Below are 22,365 nucleotides of genomic sequence, written 5' to 3' on the forward strand. Positions count from 1 at the left end.
GTTTTGTATACGAAGGAGAAATAAAGACATTCTCAGATATGCAAAGACTGAGGGAATTCTCCAAGACAAGACCAGCCCTCCAAGAAGTATTCAAAACAGAGTTACACATGGTTCAGCACAATAAACACAAATGTAAAACCACTCAAAAGCTAAAGTTCAAAGGCCAGATACCATAATGGCTCAAGAGAGAATAAAAAGCAAGAAAGTTCAACCCAATAGGATGGACAGAAATTTGCCCCACTTATCAGTTCTCTCAATAAATGTGAATGGCTTAAACTCCCCATTCAAGAGACATAGGCTGGCCAAATGGATAAAAAATACAAGCCAAGTATCTGCTGTCTTCAAGAAACACATCTAATCTACAAGAATGCATTTAGACTCAAGCTAAAGGGGTGGAGATCAATATTTCAAGCAAATGGAAGCCAAATGAAGGCTGGTGTGGCAGCTTTTATTTCAAATAACTTAGTTTTCAACTCAAAAAAAAGTAACGAAAGACAAAGAGGGTCACTATATAATGGTGAAGGGTACAGTTCAACAAGAAGACATAACAATTCTAAATATGTATGCAACCAACTTAGGCGCACCCAAATTCATAAAGCAAACTCTACTTGATGTAAACAAATTAACAAACAGCAACACCAGAATAGCTGGAGACTTCAATACGCCACTGACAGCACAGGACAGATTCCCCAAACAGAAAATTAACAAAGAAATAATGGACTTAAACAGAACTCTAGAACAAATGGGACTGACTGACATTTACAGGATATTCTATCAAAAACCACTGAATACACATTCTTCTCATCAGCTCATGAGTCATTCTCTAAGATTGACCACATCCTAGGACACAAAGCATGTCTCAAAAAATTTTAAAAAATAGAAATTTTACCATGTATCTTCTCAGACCACAGTGGAATAAAAGTAGAAATCAACCCTAACAGAAACTCTCATTTCTACACAAAGTCAATTACTTCATAAATGAGGAAATCAAAAAGGAAATCAAAAGATTCTTTGAACTAAATGACAAGGGAGACACAAGTTACCAAAATCTGTGGGACACAGCTAAAGCAGTCCTGAGAGGAAAGTTTACTTCCATAAATGCCTATATCCAAAAGACAGAAATATCACAAATAGACAACCTAATGAATTGATGCAAAGAGTTAGAAAAAGAACAGACTGACCCCAAACCCAGCAGAAGTGAGATTAACAAGATCAAATCAGAACTAAATGAAATTGACAAGAAAACTATACAGAAGATTAACAAAACAAAAAGGTGGTTCTTAGAAAAAATAAACAAAATAGACACGACTTTGGCTAGCCTAACAAAAAGCAGAAAAGAAAAATCTCTAATAAGCTCCATCAGGGAAAAAAAGGAGAAATTACAACTGATGTCACAGAGATACAAGATATAATCTTGAATACTACAAAAACCTTTGTGCATACAAACTGGAAAATGTGGAGGCAATGGACAAATTCTTAGAAACACACAGTCTGCCTCCCTACACTCAACCAGGAAGAAATAGAATTCCTGAACAGCCCAATATCAAGTATGGATATTAAAACAGCAATAAAAACCTTCCTAAAAAGAAAAGTCCCAGACCAGATGGTTTCACATCCGAATCTTACCACATCTACAAAGAAGAACTGGTGCCTATCCTGCAGAAATTATTCCACAACATCGAGAAGGATGGAATCCTCCCCAACACATTTTATGAAGATAACATCATCCTGATACCAAAACCAGGAAAGAACACAACAAAAAAGAAAACTACAGACCCACATCCCTCATGAATATAGATGCAAAAATTCTCAACAAAATCCTAGAAAACTGAATCCAGGTTATTATCAAGAAGATAATCCATCACAACCAAGTGGGCTTCATCCCAGAGATGCAGGGATGGTTCAACATATGCAAATCTATATATGTAATTACCATCTAAACAGAAGAAAAGAAGACCATATGATCTTCTCAATAGACGCAGAAAAAGCATTTGACAAAATTCAACACCCTTTTATGATAAGAACCCTTAACAAAATAGGCATAGACAGAGCTTACTTAAAAATGATACAAGCCATATATGACAAACCCACAGCCCACATGATAGTGAATGGGGAAAAATTGAAAGCATTCCCACTTAGAACCAGAACCAGGCAAGGATGTCCACTACCTCCACTTCTATACAACATAGTGCTGGAAGTCTTTGCTATAGCAATTAGTCAAGAGAGCAGAATTAAGGACATCCAAATGGGGGCAGAAGAGATCAAACTATCACTCTTTGCTGATGATATATTACATCTAAAAAACCCCATGGATTCAACCAAGAGACTCTGGAATTGATATATCAATTCTGTAAAGTCTCAGGATACAAAATCAATACACACAAATCAGAGGCATTCATATACGCCAATAACAGTCAAACTGAGAACCAAATCAAAGACTCAATACCTTTCACAATAGCAAAAAAGAAAATAAAGTACCTAGGAATATATTTAAGGAGGTAAAAGACCTTTCCAGGGAGTACTATGAAACACTGAGGAAGGAAATAGCAGACCATATAAACAGGTGGAAAACCATACCATGCTTATGGAGCAGCAGAGGCAACATTGTTAAAATGTCTATACTATCCAAAGTGATCTACAGATTCAATGCAATCCCTATTAAAATACCAACATCATTTTTCACAGATATAGAAAAAATAATTTTACACTTTATATGGAACCAGAGAAGACCCAGTATAGCAAAAGCAATCCTAGGCAATAAAAACAAAATAAAAGGCATCAATTTACCAGACTTGAAACTATACTACAAGGCTATAATAATTAAAACAGCTTAGTATTGGCACAAGAACAGGGACATTGACCAGTGGAACAGAATGGAGAACCCAGGTATAAAACCATCCTTATATAGCCATCTAATCTTTGACAAAGTAGACAAAAACATATACCTGGGGGAAAGAATCCTTATTCAATAAATGGTGCTGGGAAAATGATAGCCACATGTAGAAGACTGAAACAGGATCCACATCTCTCACAAAAATCACCTCATACTGGGTAACAGACTTGAATCTAAAGAGTGAAACTATTAGAATTCTAGAGGAAAATGTTGGAAATTATCTTCTAGACATTAGCCCAGGCAAAGAATTTATGAAGAAGACCCCAAAGGCAATCAAAGCAACCAACAACAATAAATAAATGGGACCTGATCAAACTCAAAAGCTTCTGCACAGCCAAAGAAACTGTCACGAGGGCAAACAGACAACCTACAGAATGGGAGGAAATTTTCACAAGCCACACATCCAATAAATAGCTGATAACTAGAATCTATTTAGAGCTCAGGAGAATCAGCAAGAAAAAAATCAAACCACCCTATCAAAAAGTGGGCAAAGGGCTTGAACAGAAACTTTTCAAAAGAAGACAGAATAATGGCCAACAAACATATGAAAAAATGTTCAACATCTCTAATCATCAGAGAAATGCAAATCAAAACCACAATGAGATATCACTTATCTCCAGTGAGAATGGCCTTTATCAAAAAGTCCCAAAACAATAAATGTTGGCGTGGATGCAGAGAGAGAGGAACACTCCTACACTGCTGGTGGGACTGCAAACTAGTTCAACCTCTGTGGAAAGCAATATGGAGATACCTTACAGCAATACAAATAGATCTACCATTTCATCCAGCAAACCCATTACTAGGCATCTACCTAAAAGAACAAAAGACACCCTACTAAAAAGATATCTGCACTCAAATGTTTATGGCAGCACAATTCACAACAGCAAAGATGGGGATACAACCCAAGTGCCCATCAATACATGCGTGGATTAATAAAATGTGGTATATGTACACCATGGAGTACTATTCAGCTATAAGAAATAAAGGTGATATAGCACCTCTTATATTTTCCTGGATAGAGCTGGAGCCCATTCTACCAAGTGAAGTATCTCAAGAATGGAAAAACAAGCACCACATGTGCTCACCAGCAAATTGGTATTAACTTCTGAACACCTAAGTGGACATATAGGAATAACATTTTGGGGGCATCAGGCAGGTGGGAGGGTGGAGGAGGGGATGGGTATATACATACATAATGAGTGCACCATCTATCTAGGGAATGGACACCCTTGAAGCTCTGACTCCAGTGGTGAAGGTGGGGGGAAGGCAACACATGTAACCCTAACATTTGTACTCCAGTAATATGCAGAAATAATAAAAAAATAAAAAAAAATAAAGAAAGAAAGAAAGGGAGAAACCCATTCTTATTGCAAAGATAATGGCAGTGGAGAGTGTAGAAGAAGGAATGAGTTAGAGATTTCCATGGGAACTTCAGTGGGCTTCACTGACTGACTAAATATGGGAGATGAAGGAGAAGGATGTTCATAGAATGTTATTGTTGGAAAGACCTCTGGGGTCATAGAATCCAACCTTTTCATTTGGTAGAGGAGAAAAGGCAGGCCTGGGAGCATGGGTTGTCTTGCTCTAGGTCACAAGGGGAGGTTGAGGCAGGGGGAGTCTCCTGACTCATAGCCCAGGGCTCAGTATGGGACAGCCAATTCTGGAACCAAGCTGGGTGGGAGGAGAGAGGAGGGGAGAGAAGAGGGGGTGGGGATAATGTGGCTTCACATGCAATCAGCAGGAGGTGGTAAATGTAGTAACTCATGAATGCACCAACCCAGTGTCATTTGTGGGTGATGCTCAGTAACTATTAGGTTGTGTATTGATTAGGACCCTTCTGGGTGCAAGAGACAAACCCCACCCTAATCTGGTGAAGCCAAATGGATAAATAACTGAAAGGTTCAGAGGTCACGGCTTCCCAGGTGGCTGTGGCAGGGGCTCGGAAGATGCCAGCAGGGCCTGGGTTCTCTGGCTGGACTCCATTCTCAAAAGTCTCTCCCTCGGAGGTGACAAAGTGGCTGCCAGTGCCCCAGCTTCCCCACCTTGCACGTACAAGTCCAGCAAAGAGACACGCTAGAAAAAGGAGCCTCACTGCTGGAGGTGTGCGACTTGGCAGCCCCAGCCAGGGCACCAGGGTTTGCTCATTGTCCTAGGCCTGGCCTGGGTCGTGTGTCCCCCCTAGAGTGGAGGGTCAGCCCCACCCCAGCCACCTGGATTCAGTGTGGTTGTTTCGGGGCTCCGCAGCGCAAGCAACAGAGGCCGACTGTGCCTGCCCCTAAAACTCATAGAGGGAGCGGGCTTCTCCAGGTGCCCGCCAGCATGGCGGACGTGCACACGCCGGGGGAGGGATGGCCCCTGCTCAGATCGAGGGGAACCGCAGCTGGGGCGAAGGGTGGTGGTCCCCTGAGTCGGGCACAGGCAGCCGAGACCAGCTGCGGTCCCTGCCCCGCCCGTGTCCTCCCACCCCTCTGTTTGCTCCAGTAAACGTCCACCTGCCAGCACCTGCGTCTCTGCGCCTGGTGGCTTCCCCTGGAACCACAGCGGGCCACCAAGAGCAGCCCTCGACGCTGGGGTGCCTGTGTGAGGACCCCAGCTCCGCACCCCGCGTTCTGGACTGTTCCTCGGCGTCTCTCTCCCCCGCGGAGGCAGTGCAGCCTCGCCCACCTGGCTGGCTCCCAGCACGGCCTCCTTGGCTGCCCGCCCTTTCCCGCACCTGTGCTCATTTGCGTCGCCTGCACGTCCCACGCAGACCACGGGCGCTGGAATCTTCATCTAGCGGACGCTGTGGGGGTGCCCCAAACTAAGACACCCACCTCGCTCGGGGACCTGCTGGGGTGCGACTTCACCTGGGAGTCCCGATCTAGACCTGCGAGCCTGGTCCTCGATAGCATACAACACTCGGCCCCACGCGTCGCGTCGGAGCAGGGTTCCCTGCTGCCGCGCTAGGGAGGGGACGCCCTGTTCACTCAGGTGCAGTCCCCCTGGCGGGGCTGGCTGGTAGGAGCTTCCCGCGTGCCCGTGGGAGGGGCGGGGCTCCTGCAGTGCAGCCACGTGGCTCAACAGGGGTCACCTGTGGAGACGTGGGCACCTGTGCGAGAACCCAGGTTTAGGAACATAATTCTCATTTTATAATTCCAGGCAATGAAAAAACAGGGTTCTTTAAGCAAAACATCTCTTTATTATATTTTATATAATCTATTATGTTGTAGGTTGTATCTGTTCACTAAGGGCTGCCCGGAGTAGGATGCATGTCATTGAAATACTAGAGTAAAGCGCCTGGCCCAGTGCCCAGTCAGCCGCCACGAAGGCTTCCTTCCTCCCACCTTGCGCACACCTGCGGCTGGGACATGCTGCTTTTTGTGCCGTCCCTAAAAATGAGCTTGCGGATGCTGCCCTCCAGTGGCCACGTGCGCCGTTACAGCGTGCCGTAAGGGAGAGCACCAGGAAGCGAAACCAAGCCCTCCCCTGGCGCGTCCCTTGCTCCCGACAGACCCCACTGGGGTAGTCCCAGGATGGTGAGGGGCTTTGGGTCTGTGGCACACAGGGACAGCGGGAGCAGCCAGGCACATTTAACAAGAGAAAAACAGTGGCTGACATTGGCTGAGCATTTACTTCGCGATGGCCTAGGACTTAAAGAGTTTACATGCCTTTAATCTTCACACATACAACAAAATGGGATTATTGTCCCCATTAAGGAAAAAGCAAACAAACAAACAAACAAACAAAAAAAAAACCCCAGAAAAATCAAGGCCTTGAAACCTCAACTCAGTGGCAGAGCTGAGATTTGAACCTATGTTTGTTTCATCTCCAGAAACAGAGTTTTATCCACCTTGCCTGTGGTTCTCAAACGCTGTTGCTATGCCCGACAGGAGTCTGTTAAAGAAACAGAGTCTCGGGCTCTGTCCCCAGATAGAGGACAGGGTGCTCCTTTCCCTAGACTCTGCCCTTCACAATTTCCTCTTTATCCATTTTGTACTGACTGTTTTTCTTTTCTTTCTTTCTTTTTTTTTTTTTTTTTTTACTTTGGCACAAATCAAGGGTCACTTTCGTAATCATATAAAGAAAACCTTTTTCATTTGGAGAAAAGAAGGAAAACAAGCTGCAGGGGAGAAAAAGTAGTATGTTTTCCTCACCCATTGCTAGGCTCGTGGCTGACACCCCTGTAACTAAAGACAGATTAACAAGAGCAAAGCCGAGCCTTCGGGGGCCTTGGGAGCCTTCCAAAATGAAGACCCCAAATCCAGGGGTCTGGCCTAATGGTAGCAGACTGGGGGAACTTAGCAAGGCCTGCGTGTTCAGATTCTTCTTAGCTTCTCTGTGTGGCATCCCCTTTGCCCCTGGGTATGGGGCAGGACCCTTTCAGAATGAGGGTCTTATGGTTTGCTTTCAGGGGAGGTGGGTCAGAGAGTGACTTCTCTAGGATTTGTGGCTTGCTTTGGGGGACAGGAGTTCTACCTTCTATGACCTGCTTGGAAGAGGAATGGGGGAGGGAGAAATGAGGGCGGGAGAAGGGCAGAGAGAGACTTTGCTTCTGAGGCTGCTTCTGGGGCCTTCCAATCTCCTTTAGTGCAAAGTGCTCAGCATGCCAAAGTGCTGTACTTTGGGGTGTTGCTTTTTGAGCCCCAACACTATCGACATTTACCATGGTAGAAATTAAAATGAAGAACAATTTAAAACAGTATGTATTAAGCAAAAATAATTAACATAAATATTGTTACATTTATAACACATTTTTTTAAGAAAAATAATTGTATCTTCAAAAACAAAAAGTGAGAAAATCAATATTTTTAATACTTTTTTTACAAATCTTTTTAATGTCTGGCTTAACAGAAAACAGCTGGGCTCTCAGATTTGCTTCTACATTCAATCTACTGCAATGTCACATGTTGGAGGTCGTGTAGCCTCTGGAAAATTCTACTGTACACTCATGAGAGAATGAGAGGGCAAAATACTAATATCTTAGTATTTTGATAAAAATGGTTTTGATCTTGTAGCGGAGAAAAAATAATCTTTTCCTCACCCATCACTAGGTTCATGGCTGACATTCCTGTAACAAAAGACAGATTAACAAGAGCAAAGCATAACACATTTATCCAACATGAGTTTTATGTGACATGGGAACCTAAGATAATGAAGGCTCGAAGACGGAGGGTGACCTGCTATTTTTATGGACAGTCGGGCAGATCTGTGATTGCAGGACAAAAATGTGACCTAATGGTAATAAACTGGGGGAACTTAGCAAGGCTGCCTGTTCAGATTCTTCTTGGTGTCCCTATGTGACATTTCTTTCCTTTGTGTATAGGACAGGACACTTGTCACATGAGGGTCTTTGGGGAGAAGGGAGGAGAAGGTCAGAGAGTTTAGAGCTTGCTGATTTCCGTGCTGTGAACGCTCGCACCCTGGCTGGTTTCCGACTACCATGTTGACAACGCTGACCACGGAGCTGAGAAGAGATGCTCGCTGCTGGCTCTCACGAGCTGGTGTGAGCTGGCGCTACTGCAGCACTTGCTGCAGTAATTAATTGTCTGTCTGCTACTCCTCGTCCCCTCTACAGGGGACCTCAGCACTTGGCAGCGTGCACTCAGCAGAGGTACAAGTACTGGTTGAGCCCCTGAGTAAGCGGAGCCAGGGTGGTGTAATGAGAACTGCCATCAGGGAAGTGTGTCCCAGGCAGAAGAGAGGCGCAGTGGGCTGGGAGCATGGCAGGCTGCCTGGAGGTGGCCGCCCAGCTGAGACTGGAAGCATAAACTCGGAGTCCACCAGGCGTGGCATGGAGAATTTGAGCTTGAAGAGGTCAGCAAGAACAAAGCCGGAGCCAGGGAGGCCGTGTGTGGAGAGCATCAGGCACTCGGGGGTTGGAGGGCCGCAGCGTAGAGGGAGAGAATGGAGAGGTGTCCCTCTGCCTCTTCGGTCCCCCCAAGAGGGGGGCGCTGGTTGGGCCTGCTGTCCTCTGACTTCCTGCAGCTGGAACCCAGGCAGGCCTTCCGGGTGGCCCCTCTGTCAGTGCTGTTTTGAAAGTGGGAGCCCGGCCTGGCTGCTGTGCTGGCCATTTCCAGCCCGACGAGAGAGCTTGCAATTAGCGTCTTTCCCAGAACTGCCACCTTGGGGAGGAACTTCGGCCTTTTTACCCAGGGCCAGGAAAGAGCCCAGTGGGCGTGGGAAGGCCACAGGAAACCCACAACTAGAGCTGGTGAGGATGAGAGGTGGACACAGGCCGGGGAGCCAAGTTTACTGAGCTGCTCCAGGCCCAGGTGAGCCATGGTGCAGAACCGGGACTGCCCGGAAGCTTCTGAGCTTGGAGCTAAACAATAATCATCTTAGTCTGTTCAGGCTGCGGTTACAGAATGCCATAGACTGGGTGGCTTAGAAACAATAGAAATTTATCTCTCACAGCTCTGGGGGCTGGGGAGTCCAAGATCAAGGTGCTGGCAGCTTCAGTGTCCGGTGATGGCTGCTTGCTGGTTCATAGATGGCTGTCTTCTCGCTGTGGCCTCACACGGCAGAGGGTGAAGGAGCTCTCCAGGGTCTCTCTTTTTTTTTTTTCAGGGTCTCTTTTTAAGGGCACGAATCCTATTTGTGAGCCTCCACCCTCATCACCTAATCACCTCCCAAAGGCCCCACCTCCAAATACCATCACCCTGGGAGTTAGTTTCAACGTGAGTTTAAGCTGTGCAATATGTGTAAAATACACACGGGAGCTCACAGACCTAGTATGAAAAAATAACGTGAAATATCTCAACAGAGTTATTAAAAATATCTTAGTAATTTTTATGTTAATTTTATGCTAGAACGATAATATTTTGGATATATTGGATTCAAGAAAAGATGTTAAAATTAATTTCACCTGTTCTTTTCTACTTGTCTGATGCAGTAACATCACTACTGCCAAGTGCTGCGGTTCCCCACAGAGGCTCGCATAACGTGGGTCGCGTTATATTTCTGCGGGACTGCATTGGCTGAGACTTGGCCAGGGAGACCCTGAGAGGCAAAGACAACTGCCACCTTTCTCCCCATCCCCAGGCCCATGCCATGCTTTTTTCCAGCCCCAGTCTCTCTGAGACTTCCCTGCCCCCAAACAGTAGAGTGACGGCCTCTTGGCTGGTTTCTAATATCCCTGTGGGGTCCTAGGAAAGTCTGGGTGTGCAGTGGCCTGCACCGTGTCCAGAAGCTTCTGTGATCTCAGGGCTGTGATGCTGGCCTCGTCCTGTTGAATGTTTGCCTTGAACACACAGGTATGACTGTACTTCCCTCTTGCCACACTCTTAGAATAAGGCTGGCAGCTATGAAGCAGAAATTTATTTCCAAAAATTTGTTGTTGTTGTTTTGAGGTATCCTGGCTAAATGATGGATAGTTGTTTTTTTTTTATTTTTTGAGACAGAGTATCGCTTTGTTGCCCAGGCTAGAGTGAGTGCCATGACGTCAGCCTAGCTCACAGCAACCTCAAACTCCTGGGCTCAAGCAATCCTCCTGCCTCAGCCTCCTGAGTAGCTGGGACTACAGGCATGCGCCACCATGCCCGGCTGATTTTTTCTATATATATTAGTTGGCCAATTAATTTCTTTCTATTTATAGTAGAGACAGGGTCTCGCTCTTGCTCAGGCTGGTTTCTAACTCCTGATCTTGAGCAATCTGCCCGCCTGGGCCTCCCAGAAAGCTAGGATTACAGGCGTGAGCCACCGTGCCCTGGCTTCTTCTTTTTTTTTTTTTTTTTTCTGTATGAAAGTTATATTTGCATTTCAAAACCTATTGATCATTTCAGGGACTCTCAGTCTACTCTGAAACTCTGACTGAGGCCCCTGGCACTTGGGCACCTAGAAAAGAGGTTTTCTTTGGGGAATGTGAATTGAAGGGTATAGGTTTTGGAACCAGACAGGCCTGATTTGCAGTCCTGGTTTTGGCACTGACTATCTGGAGACAGTCCCTAGGCAAGCATTTGAGCCTCAGTTTTCTATGGGCAAAATGGAGATAAGTATAACACCTTCCTGGCTGTGAGAATTAAATTAAATAATATGTATGAAGTGCCTAGTACAGTGCTCTGTACGTAGCAGTTATTCACTAAATGTGACTCAGCTATCGCTGCTGCTGTTTCTCCAAAAATGTCACCTCCTTTGCTCAAGTATTGGCCGTACCTCTCATCCCCGGCTCATCCAGCCGGTATGACTTTTACGGAGAGGGCGTTGGCAACCTGCTGCCGGAGTGTTGGGATGTACCTGTCTTTTGATATTCCAGATATTCCAGCTAAAGGATCAATACTAGGCGAGTTGTCGGCGATGTGCACAAAGGTATGTCTCAGGGTTGCTGTAGCACTATTTATAAAGCAAATCTCTGGCAGCAATCACTAAGGGAGATTGGTTAAACACATTTAAAATGCCCATAGGATGCAGTATCATGCACACATTAACCACTTCGGTACGAGCGTTGACTATAGTCGATAGCCACAGACAAACGCGCACAGCCGAGCGTCGACTTTAGCATTAAAAACAAAACTTGGCCGGGCGCTGTGGCTCACGCCTGTAATCCTAGCTCTTGGGAGGCCGAGGCGGGCGGATTGCTCAAGGTCAGGAGTTCAAAACCAGCCTGAGCAAGAGCGAGACCCTGTCTCTACTATAAATAGAAAGAAATTAATTGGCCAACTGATATATATATAAAAAATTAGCCGGGCATGGTGGCGCATGCCTGTAGTCCCAGCTACTCGGGAGGCTGAGGCAGGAGGATCGCTTGAGCCCAGGAGTTTGAGGTTGCTGTGAGCTAGACTGACGCCACGGCACTCTAGCCTGGACAACAAAGTGAGACTCTGTCTCAAAAAAAAAACAAAAAAAAAAACCAAAACTTGACTTTTCTAATTTTTCATTTATCAAAATAAAGTTGTGAACATTTAAAAATAACGTAATGAAAACATATATGTATATGTTACCTATTCTGATTTACGTTACAAGTAAAGCTGCCTGTAAAGTAAAACAAGCTTTCAGTGCTTTAAAGCTTTCCTCATCACACAAGAGCAAAACGGATTCGTCGTCAATGCCCAGCACAAACTATCGTGGGGACTGTGAGTGCCGGCTGTGGGCAAGGTTTCGCAGCCAGTGAGCACCGTACTGAAGTGGTTAAAAAACATGTATTTGGAGAATTTTTTCTGTTTTTTTGAGACAGAGTCTTGCTTGGTCACCCTGACTAGACTGAGGTGGCATCATTATAAGTCACAGCAACCTCAAACTCCTGGGCTCAAGCAATCCTCTTGCCTCAGTCTCCTGAGTAGCTGGGACTACAGGTGTGTGCCAACATGCCTGGCTAAATTTTCTATTTTAGTAAAGATAGGGTCTCACTCTTGCTCAGGCTGGTCTCAAACTCCTGAGCTCAAATGATCGATCCTCCCACCTTGGCCTCCCAGAGTGTTAGGATTACAGGCGTGAGCCACCGTGCCAGCCTGGAGAATATTTTAAGGACATGGCAAAGTTTACATGATATGGGAATTGGTGGAAAAGATGGGGTACAAAATTATCTGTAGTGTGTTCATACCATTATAAAACAGAAAGTATGTACACATAGGAATAGGCTGAAAATACACCCCCATGTCAGCCATTGCTATAATTGGGTGGAATTATAAGTGATTGTTGTTTCCTTTTTATATTTTTCTCTATTTTAAAATTTCTAAAATAGACAGTTATTATTTTTATAAGCAGTGAACCCCCCCCCCCCCATGTGTATCTCTCTGTGTGTTTATTCTGGGTGTTATCACCACGGAAAAAAAGAATTTTCTTTAAATTCTATTTATGAAGAAGTAAGCTCCTTTTATATAAAACCTGTCTTTTGGTGAAAAAAAAATCCTCTTTTCTTCAAGTTGTTTAAATATTAGAATCATTTCTTATTCTATTAAAATTCCTGGATGGAAGGGATAAGTTCTAGCATTTGATAGTATAGTAAGGAAATTATAGTTAATAATTTATCATGTATTTTGAAATAGCTAGAAGAGAGGAATTATAATGTTCCCAACACACAGATAAATGTTTGAGGTGATGGGTATCCCAAGTACCCCGATTAGATCATGAGACATTGTATACATGTATTAAAATATCAGATGCACCCCCGAATATGTATAACTATGATGTATCAATAAAAATGCCAAAAAACAACATGAGAAAAACCAAAGCCAAATGGGAGGACTGAACACTTGATCTGTGTGTGTTCTTGCTTCTGAGGGTGGCCGAGGACTGTGCACTTTGAGCTGGTGGCGCCCACATCCCAATGCCATTGCTAGGCCGCGTCCTCGCTCGCAACCTGCTCTTGGCCAGCAGGTGGCGCTCGTACTCTCCAGTGGCCCCGGTCTGTGCAACTGCACTTAATATAGCAACCCGATGTTGCCCCGAACATATAATTTTCAAACCTCCTAGTTCACCACAAGGAAAACCTCCAAGGATTTTCTTCTGGGAAGAGCAATTAGCCTAACTTCTTAGGAGAAATTGCATCGCTGAGCTTGTCTGGGAAAGTAAAATATCCTGCCGAGGGCGGTCTCGGGGAGGGTGCAGAGAAACCGCCAAGCAGCTGTGGGAAGAGGGAGCGGGCAGACGAAGGGACAGGCAGGACACGGTTAGGGCTGGAGTGGGAAGTGCCTTGCGTCTGAGGACAAGTTCCTGGCCTGTGGGCCTCTGGGCTTAGGCTGAAGGGTGTGCAGAGAATGAATGGGTGCAGGATTACTTGGGGTGGGGACCAGGCCAAGCTGCTGGACAGCCCCCTGCCCCCTCCGCCCACCTACTGCGACTAAATTCCAGCGTGTGGCATAGTCCCTGGAACCTAGAATATTAAAATAACTTCAACGCTTGTTTGAGTTGTCATTATTATTATTATTTGCAGAAAGCTATCCTAAGAGGATTGTATATGTTGTTCTGCAATCTTCACAATGACATTTTGATGTAAGTCTATCACTTTCTGTCTCTCTCTTTTTTTTTTGCTTTTGAGGATATGGAAGGTTAGTTACACAGTGCTCCCAGAGCCTGTAGGAGGCTGGGGTTGCAGCTGTGCTCCTAGGAGTTGTCCTTGGAGAGCAGGGCTCTACGCAGCCTGTGCCAGGAGCGGCCGCCAGAGGGCGCTCGCCTCCTCCTCAGGGCCTGAGCGGGACCGGAAGGTGTCCTGCCCTGAATACTCCCCCGCCACCGGTGCAGTGCCCCATGCCCAGTGCCGTGCCCCATGCCCAGATGACCTCTGTATGACATTTTCCAGGATGAAATGTCTCCAGAGTGTCCCCATTTGGGACTAGGGGGCTAATAAGCCTGTGCAGTTTTTCGCAGAACAGGGTGGTGATACCATTTGCCCCTGCCCTGCACAGAAGGGTGAGGGAGGACAGTGCTGTCTGTCCCCTTAAAGGTTGCCTGTAGGATGGGCAGCTCATGCAAGGCCCTAGTGCCCAGGGAAGGGCACAAAGTTGGTGAGCATTTTTATGTGCACCCCACCCCCTCTGAGAGGACCTTCACGCCCTCTGTTAGTTTTCTGGGTCTTATGACATATCCTAACCCAGCTGGGGCTGGGGGTCATGAGGTATGACTGGGAGGGCTATGGCTGAGCAGGCATGGCTCTGGGGTCTCCTCCTGCTCCCTCCGTCCCAGAGCCACGCTGGCCAGCACCCTCTCTTGCTTGCTGTGGCCCCTGCAGAGAGCTGGCGGGGTGCTGGGGGTAGTTCCTGCATGTGCCATTTAACTCACGGAATTGCCCTTGGCTTGGTCTCGTTACTTTCCCTTTGGGCCCGCAGACCCCTCAGTGCTCTCCCTCCGGCACTGCGGTACTAAGATACATGGCCTCATGTAAGCCACAGCCGCATCCTTACCCTCTTTTTGCCATATTATCCCCACTTCTGGGCCCTGTCCAGCCCACCCATCCACCGCCCAGTCCAGATCCCAAGTGGGACCTCACTCCAGAAGGGAGGGGCCTTTGGCCCTCCCCGGCCATGGCAGTGACCCCTTGGTGAGCCACTTCCACGCCCCCTCGCACCCACCCCCTTAGGCAAACAGGGCCCGGGCACTGACCCCCGGGGCCCAAGGGCCAGTGCATAGGGGTGCTGTCCTGGCCAGGCCAGCCTACCTACACGGGCCTACCTAGAGCCTCTGGGTTGTCCCTCCCACCTCCACCTTGGCCAGAGCCAATGGGTCTCTTCCTCCTCTTTCCCTCCCAGCAGGGGTGGGCAGGTCGATACCTGGCCCAGGTTCCTCTTAAGCAATGGAGCTCCCAACGGCTTGTCGATGATTGACCAGGCCAGCCCATGGTCGTGGAGTATGCATGTGTCTGGCAGGCAGAAGCCCTGCGGCCTCCAGAGCCCCTTTCTTGGGAGGCTTTTTTCCAAGGAGGGAGACCTGGGGGGTGTTCCCCATGGCAAGCCAGCATCCCAGTAGGCCACACAGTTTCTCAGAGGCCACATGCCTTCGCTTCCAGAGGCCATTTGGCAGAGCAGCAATTGCTTCTCTCTCCAACTGAGCTCTTTAACCACCCTGCCATTTGTCTACTAGTCTACTTGTCCACCCACTCATCCACTCCGTCACTCATCTGTCCACTCATTCATCTATTCATAATTGAGTGGATAAATGAATAGATGAATGAGTGGACAAATAAGTGACAGAATGGATGAGTGGATTAGTGAGTGGACAAGTAGACTAGTAAACAAATGGCATGGTGGTTAAAGAGCTCAGTTGGAGAGAGAAGCAATTGCTGCTTCTCTCAGCAATGTGTCCACTCAATCATCTGCTCGGGGGCAATGGGAGAAGTGGATGCCCTTCCCTACTCTCCTGCCCACTCACTGATCCCCTCATCCTCTCACTCATCCCTCATTTCTACACTCGCCCACCCCGTCGCCCACTCACTCCCTCAGCCAGTGACTGTCTGAGCAACTCGGGTGCCAGTCCTGGTGTTGGGCACAGCTAGCAGAGAAGTTCCAAGTCGTTGTCGAGGGCAGAGCCTTTGGAGTCAGAAGGACTAGATGTGAATCCTGACTGTCCTGTCTCCTGGCCACATGGCTATGGGGACACTTCTCTCAGAGCCTCGGTTTCTTCAACTGTAAAATGGGGACCCCATGCAGCTTTCTCCCAGGGAGGTTGTAAAGATTGGCTTCAGGACCAATGCATGTAAAGTGCTTCATCCAGAGCCCAGAGGTAGGAGCTGTGGTTGCTGGGCCACTCAGTGGCCATGGGGCTATACTGGGGCTACTTCCCCACGGCCATCCCATCTGCCCCTGGCCTGCCCCTAGGACAGGCAGGGGCCCATCCCAGCCTCTCAGCTAGGCTGTGCTCCCAGGGCAGGTGGCCCTCACACCCACCCTAAAACGGTGGATGATAATCACCGCCTTCCCACGCACCCCTTCCCTCTGCCTTCTTCCTGCAGGGCACTCTGGGGTGATGCCAGGTCGGCCGAGACACCTGGAGCGAGATGCAGCTTGCTCCCTCCTTCTCTGCCCTGACAGCTGTAGGGGTGGGACTGGTCTAGAGCATCTGGAGCCACTTCCTTGAGGGCCCTCCTGGAGGGGCCGTTTCTCCTCCCATCTTAGGCCCTAGGTGGCCAAGACCCAGTCAGCCCCCACCCCGTTCTCTCCTGTCCACATGCCCAGCCCGCCAGCTTGGACCCCCGTGTGCACTGTTCCCTCCAGCCCCTCCAGGACCTCCCTGGGCAGGTGGGCTTCCCGGCTGCAGAAAGGCTGTGCCAAGGGTCGGCTGGGGGTAGGGAGGGAGAGGGGCTGGGCATGGCTGGGGCGGGGGCTCTGGCTTGAGGGATTTCCTCTGTCTCCCCTAGACAGGCAGCCTGGCTGGAGGCTGCACAGGGAGTGTTGTGGGCTCCCTTCCTCTTGGTTGGGGGATGTGTAGAACGGCGAGTGTGGACTTTGGAGTGGCTCAGACCAGAATGCAAATTCTCCACGCACTGGCCTTGTGACCTTGGGCAAGTCACTGGTAAAATTTTATGGGTTTAAGAAATGCATGTGACATACTCAGCATGTGCCTGGCACCCAGGAAGTGCTGTGTCATCAGGGGAAGGTGCTAGGGGTGGTGGCAGTGTACCAGCCTGGGTAAGCCCCTGGCCACTCAGCTCAGCCCAGCACCTCAGCTTCCGGCTGGGGCTGTCCGGTGCTCCATCCTGCCACCAGTCCTTGGAGGGGCCTCCAGTGGTCACGTGTGTGCTGGATGACGCCTCCTGTGTCCTGGATCGGGGTGCAGATGGGCTGTGGCAGTTAGGGAGCCCCAAGCCCCCAGGTCATGTTTTCAGCCTGACCTACCAAGTAGACCTGCCTCGATGGGGGTATGGTGGACGTGGGGGGTGTTTTGGTCTAGGGGCGGCTCAGCGGTGGGACGCGTGTGAGCGCATACCCCCTCGCCGGCTGCGCTGTCCATGGGTTGGGGCCCCGCCTCTGGTCAACTTGCCCCTGATCAGCTGGTCCTTACTGGTTTGCTTCTTGGTCCACTCTGTTTTAAGCTCCTAGACAAGATAGACCTTGAAAAAAAGACTTGTATATCTTTGTTGCCTTGTAGAGCGACTGGCCCTGACCGGACGAATGAAATGGCGCGCGGTCGGAGCAGAGAGCGCGGACAGTGCACACCTCGTCTCACGTGGGCATCGAGTGAGCCAAGGTGGGCACCCCAGGCAGGTATTCTGGGGTCCTGTGCACTGCAGCCCCCCTGCCCCCCACCTGTACTGAGGCTGGACATTGTCGGGGCCTCTCCTGCTGCAGCCTTCTGGCAGGGACAGCCCCGCTTCCCAGAGGCCGGGGAGTCCCCACGTGGCCGGGTCTGGCACTGCCAGTGAGGAGCACACTGAGCTCAGGAGCTCCCCGCCCTGGCCCTGGCCCCAGCACCCACTCCGCTCCGTTCACTCTCGCCAGAAAGGGGGCTCCTTGGAGGCCACGTGGTGCTTGGCACAGAAGGGGTGCTTAATAAACGCCTGCCGACTGAGTGATCCACTTGCTGGACGGGTCTGGCCACGCTGCCTGTGGGAGCTGGTGACCTGGCCTGCCTACCAGCTGGCCCTAGGGCTGACCACCTCCCAGCCCTGACAATGCAGTTCTGAGGAAGAGTTCAAACCCTAGGTCTGCTGTAGCCCATGGGTGGCCAGGGGCTGGAATTTGTCGGAGGTGGCGGCCTCTGAAGCCGCCCTCTGGCCGTGCCTGGAGCAGAGTGACTGGGAGGCCACAGCACCCACACCTGTGATCCTGCGCTGAGATGTGAACCTCAAGAGGGGTCGGGTCACCACCCAGGGCGCTGGTGTTGCCCCCAGTGGCAGCCGTCCTCCCACCTGGGGAGCAGGCTGGCACTGGCCATGTCTCCACAGCATGGAATAACCCAGGGAGTCTTGGAGCCTCAAGTCTGTCTCCTCATCTGTAAAATGGGGGTGCTCACACACAATGGAACATTATTCAGGCATAAAAAGAAATGCAATATAAGACGTGCTACAACGTGGACAAACCTCGAAAACATACTAAGTGGAAGAAGCCAGACACAAAAGTCTGGATAAATGCAGCGTCCAGAGTCGGCAAATGCACAGGGGCAGGAAGGAGACTGGGGGCTCCCAGGGGCAGGGGAGGAGGCAGTGGACAGCACCTGCTTAATCGGTATTATCACCTTTTGGGGTGATGATGATGTTTCGGAACTAGACAGAGGTGGGGGTTCCACACACTGTAAATGTCCTAGATTCCACTGAACTGTCCACTTTAGAATGTTCATGTTATGCTGTGTGAACCGCACCTCAATAACGATACAGGTTGCTGCTGAGTCACCAGCGGGTTGGGGGATCGGAGAGGAGACGGCCGTGCAGCTCGGTGAGGGATGCTGGCGAACGCCAGAGACTGGAAGCTGTCGTTGCCCTGGCAGCTGCGTCAGTTCCCTGCCTTGCCGACCTCCAGCCCACAGGAGTCAGGTGCAGGAGGGGACAAGGAGGGTGGCCTCGGGTGGCCACACCCCTTAGCCAGAGGCAGAGGGCACTGTGGTGGCTGCTTCAGCAGCCGTGGGGCGATTCCGGTGCTGCCCACCCAGGCTCCAGCCTCCGACGTGCTGTGCAGCTGTGGGCTGGCCCTTAGGCCTGGTCCGTTTCTTAGTTTACCCACATCTGCCTCAGTGCACCCAGGTCCTGCTCAGTGCAGATCACTGCCAGGCAATGTGTTGGCTGTCTCTCGTGTCTGCCGTCCATCTTCCACACCAAATCAAGCAAATACGTGATCTATTTTGTTCATTAATGTATTTCTAGCACCCAGTGCCTGGCACATAGCAGGTGCTCAATAAATATCTGTTGAATGAGCCCACGCATGAATCCTCATTACTTACGCAGTGGGTGCCGGGGCCTGTCTGTGCTAAGTGCTGTCAGTTAATAGCTGTGAGGTCAGCGCTGTCATTATCCCCATTTTGCAGGCGAGGAAGCTGCGGCTCTGGGACATGGAATGGCCATAGTAGAGCTGGGGTTTTGACCTGGCAGCCCAGAAGCGGAACCCTGGCTCCCCTAGGCTGTCTCCTGGCCTCTGTGCTCTTGCTCTGGGAGGCAGCTTGGGCCCTGGAGCACTGGCTCTGCCCCTCAGCCCCCTGGCCCTCACTCCAGGCCCCCTGCAGCCCCACGCCCCGCCCCTAGCCCTTTCTCAGGCTCACAGCCTCCCCAGCCAGCTCCCTTTCCTGAGAACCTCTGTCATAAAGAAGGCGAGGCCCTGATCTGGCCTGTCTTTCTACCTCCGGGCCTTCCTCACCCAAGGGAACCTCGGTTATAAATACAGGGGTCACGCCTTGAGCTTGTATTAAGCACCTTTCATCTGGGGAGCTCCCTGCTGCTGGGAGGCTAATTAGCTGCTGTCTGGGAAGAGTGAGTAAGAGCTGACGTCCTAGCCCGGGAACTGGTTGGCGAGGCATGGGGCTGGCCCGCCTGGGGAGAAGTGGGTGAGCCATCACCTTGGGCCGCCCACCCCTCCACATTTCTCTTTGCCACAGGATCTCCTCACAAGGGTCCCTTCCCTCTGGCTAATAATGAAGGCCACCATTTATGGAGTGCTTACTGTGTGCCAAGGGCTGGCTAAGGCCCTTCCGCTTATTAAATGTACATGTGCAAATGCACGTGTGCAGAGCTGTTGTGAAAGAACCACCACGGCTCCTATTATACACCCCGACTCCCTGCTGGCAGGGGGCCAGCGCTTCTGCACATGGCCTCATGGAAGGCATGGGAAGCCCTTAGTGTGGTGCCTGGCATGGGTTAAACACTTGATAAGAACTGGCTATTACTAGTCATCTTCATTACTACCTGCTGAGGTAGGTACTATGCTATTCCCATTTCTCCGATGAGGAAACTGAGGCCCAGAGAGGTTAAGCCACTTGCTGGAGATCACACAGTCAGGAGCAGAGTTGGATTGGTTTGACTCTAAAGCTACAGATACTTTTCCAGCTGTTCTTCCCTCCTGTCCCCCAACCTGGAGCCTATTACTCCAAAGGCCTTGCTTTGAACAATGTTGGAGCTGTAGGTCATGGGGCAGGGGCGTTCCTCTTGTCCATCTCTCCAGCAGGGCACTGGGGGGCTAAGCTTGGACTGAGAAACCTTGGAGATCATCTAACCCAACTCATCCCCATCCCCCACCTTTCTGATGAGAACACTGAAGGGACCGTGCAAGGTGACAGGACTGATGGGAAGATGCCCCCTTGTCAAAGTATGAGGGACGAGGAGGCAGTGTTGGCCCTCATGACTGTGACCAAGTAACAATCATCCCCACACTAGAATTCCCGCTGCTGCCTGCCAGCCTGGCTGAGCCCCAGGGAGCGGCCTTGGGGGCGTTTGGGTGGGTGGGAGTGCACACAGCAGGCTGGGAGCTGAGACTGGGGCCGGGATGGTGCCCTCCAGGGCAGGCTCGCCCCTGCGTGGCATGCCTCACACGTCCCTGTACTGACCGACCCCAGTGAAGAGCGCACAGTAGGTGCTCAAGAATGCTCATTGGAGAAATGGCTGGATCCTGGACCTCCAGTAGAGAGGAGATGAAACGTCGAATGCACAGATGGGTAGATGGTAACACCATGACATCTCGCCATTGCTCTGCAAGCCTGGTTCCATCACGTGTGACTGTCCTTCAGGCTGTAGGGAAGGGGTCTAAGCAAATCTGCTCAGGTGGAGAGAAGTTCGTGGGCGTGGGTACTTGGCTGGGGTTTCCAGAGGTGGGCACCATTCTCAGGTGCTAAGAGCTGGCATCCATCCTGTCTGCCCCTCCAACCTGCCCCTCCAGCCCCTGCGGCACTCTCCCCAGGACCTCTTCCCTCCTCTGGCTAAGGGTTCCCTTAGGAAGGCCTGCCCTGACAGCCTCCCCGTCCCAAATCTTAGTTACTTCCTTACTCATGTATGTTCTTGGAGCGCCTTATTCTTTTCCTTCATAGGAATTTGAAAGCCTTTCGAATGGAATCTTATATGTCTTTATGAGATTATTTGTTTGAACAAGTCTGTCCTCTCTGTTAGACAAAGCTCTGCGACGGTGGGAACTTTGTCATGGCCATTTCCTGTCCCACCTGCCTAGCAGGACACATTTGATATTGGATGAGTGAATGACAGAATCCCCAGGATAGGAAGTGTGAACTGAGCAAGTAGTTCTCTAAGTATGGTTCTAGTACCAACAACATTAGCGTCACCTGGGAATTTGTCAGAAATGCAAATTATCTGACTTTTTGGGTGTAGGACTCAGCAATGTGGATTAGAAGGAACTTCCAGAGGGATTCCCGTGCACACTGAAGTTTGAGAACCACTGCAGGAGGCAAATGCCCTGCTGTTGGGTCCGTGTGCATTGCGGCAAAGGGCAGCTTTGGCGGCCTCTAAGAGGAACCGGGATGGGATGAGCAGCCAAGGGACAGAGTCCAGACGCCCGGCCGTCACCGCGATGCCCAGACCGGGCCCACGCGTGCTGTTCGGCGGGCTGGCCGCTGGAGGGCAGTGTGACCACGTCCACCGCGAGCCGAGGCCAGGCCGGGAAGAGGAGCTGCGGCGTCTTCGGCCGGGAGCGAGGAAACAGGAGGGGATCTCGCCCCACGCCGCAGCCTCCTTATCGCCCTCCTCGGCTCTCGGGCCCCAGACGCGCCGGGAAGCGACAGGGGCGCAGCCGGTGCGCACCAGGTGGGCCGCGGGGCCCCTGCGCGCAGGCCGGGCCTGGGGCGCGAGTCTGGACCGCCTTGGCCCTGGAAGCTTCTCGAGGCTCCGGGGAGCCACAGGGCTCGCAGGGGAGGAGATACCGAGGGCCCGACTGGGGCAGAGCGCCAGAGCGGGCGGCCGGGCCTGGCGGCTCCCCGGGCGAAGGGGGCCCCGCCGGCCGCTGCGCGCAGGGCGCGTCGCCATGTTGCCGGCGGCTTAACCCCGTCCGCGCCGGCGGCCGCCTCCCGCCCGGCCCGGCCGCCCGAGGGGTGGGAAACCGAAATGCCCGGGAACGTGGAGGGATTTCTAAGAACGTGAAGAAAACCTTAGGCCCTGGCAGCTGCCCCCGGGGTGTTTGGAAATGCCGTCCCATTAGGCACCG

The 22,365-nt window shown here is 50.4% G+C and overlaps 1 long non-coding RNA gene across 1 annotated transcript; it reads left to right on the top strand.

Annotated features, from left to right (window-relative positions):
* The first annotated feature begins 17,012 nt into the window (after positions 1 to 17,012).
* Positions 17,013 to 19,145, top strand: LOC105880233 (uncharacterized). The gene is made up of 2 exons (XR_012919620.1): positions 17,013 to 17,156; positions 17,387 to 19,145. It is a non-coding gene; the product is annotated as an uncharacterized LOC105880233 (long non-coding RNA).
* The last annotated feature ends 3,220 nt before the right edge of the window (positions 19,146 to 22,365 follow it).

Source organism: Microcebus murinus, chromosome 6, assembly GCF_040939455.1.
Source record: "Microcebus murinus isolate Inina chromosome 6, M.murinus_Inina_mat1.0, whole genome shotgun sequence".
Taxonomy (NCBI): domain Eukaryota; kingdom Metazoa; phylum Chordata; class Mammalia; order Primates; family Cheirogaleidae; genus Microcebus; species Microcebus murinus.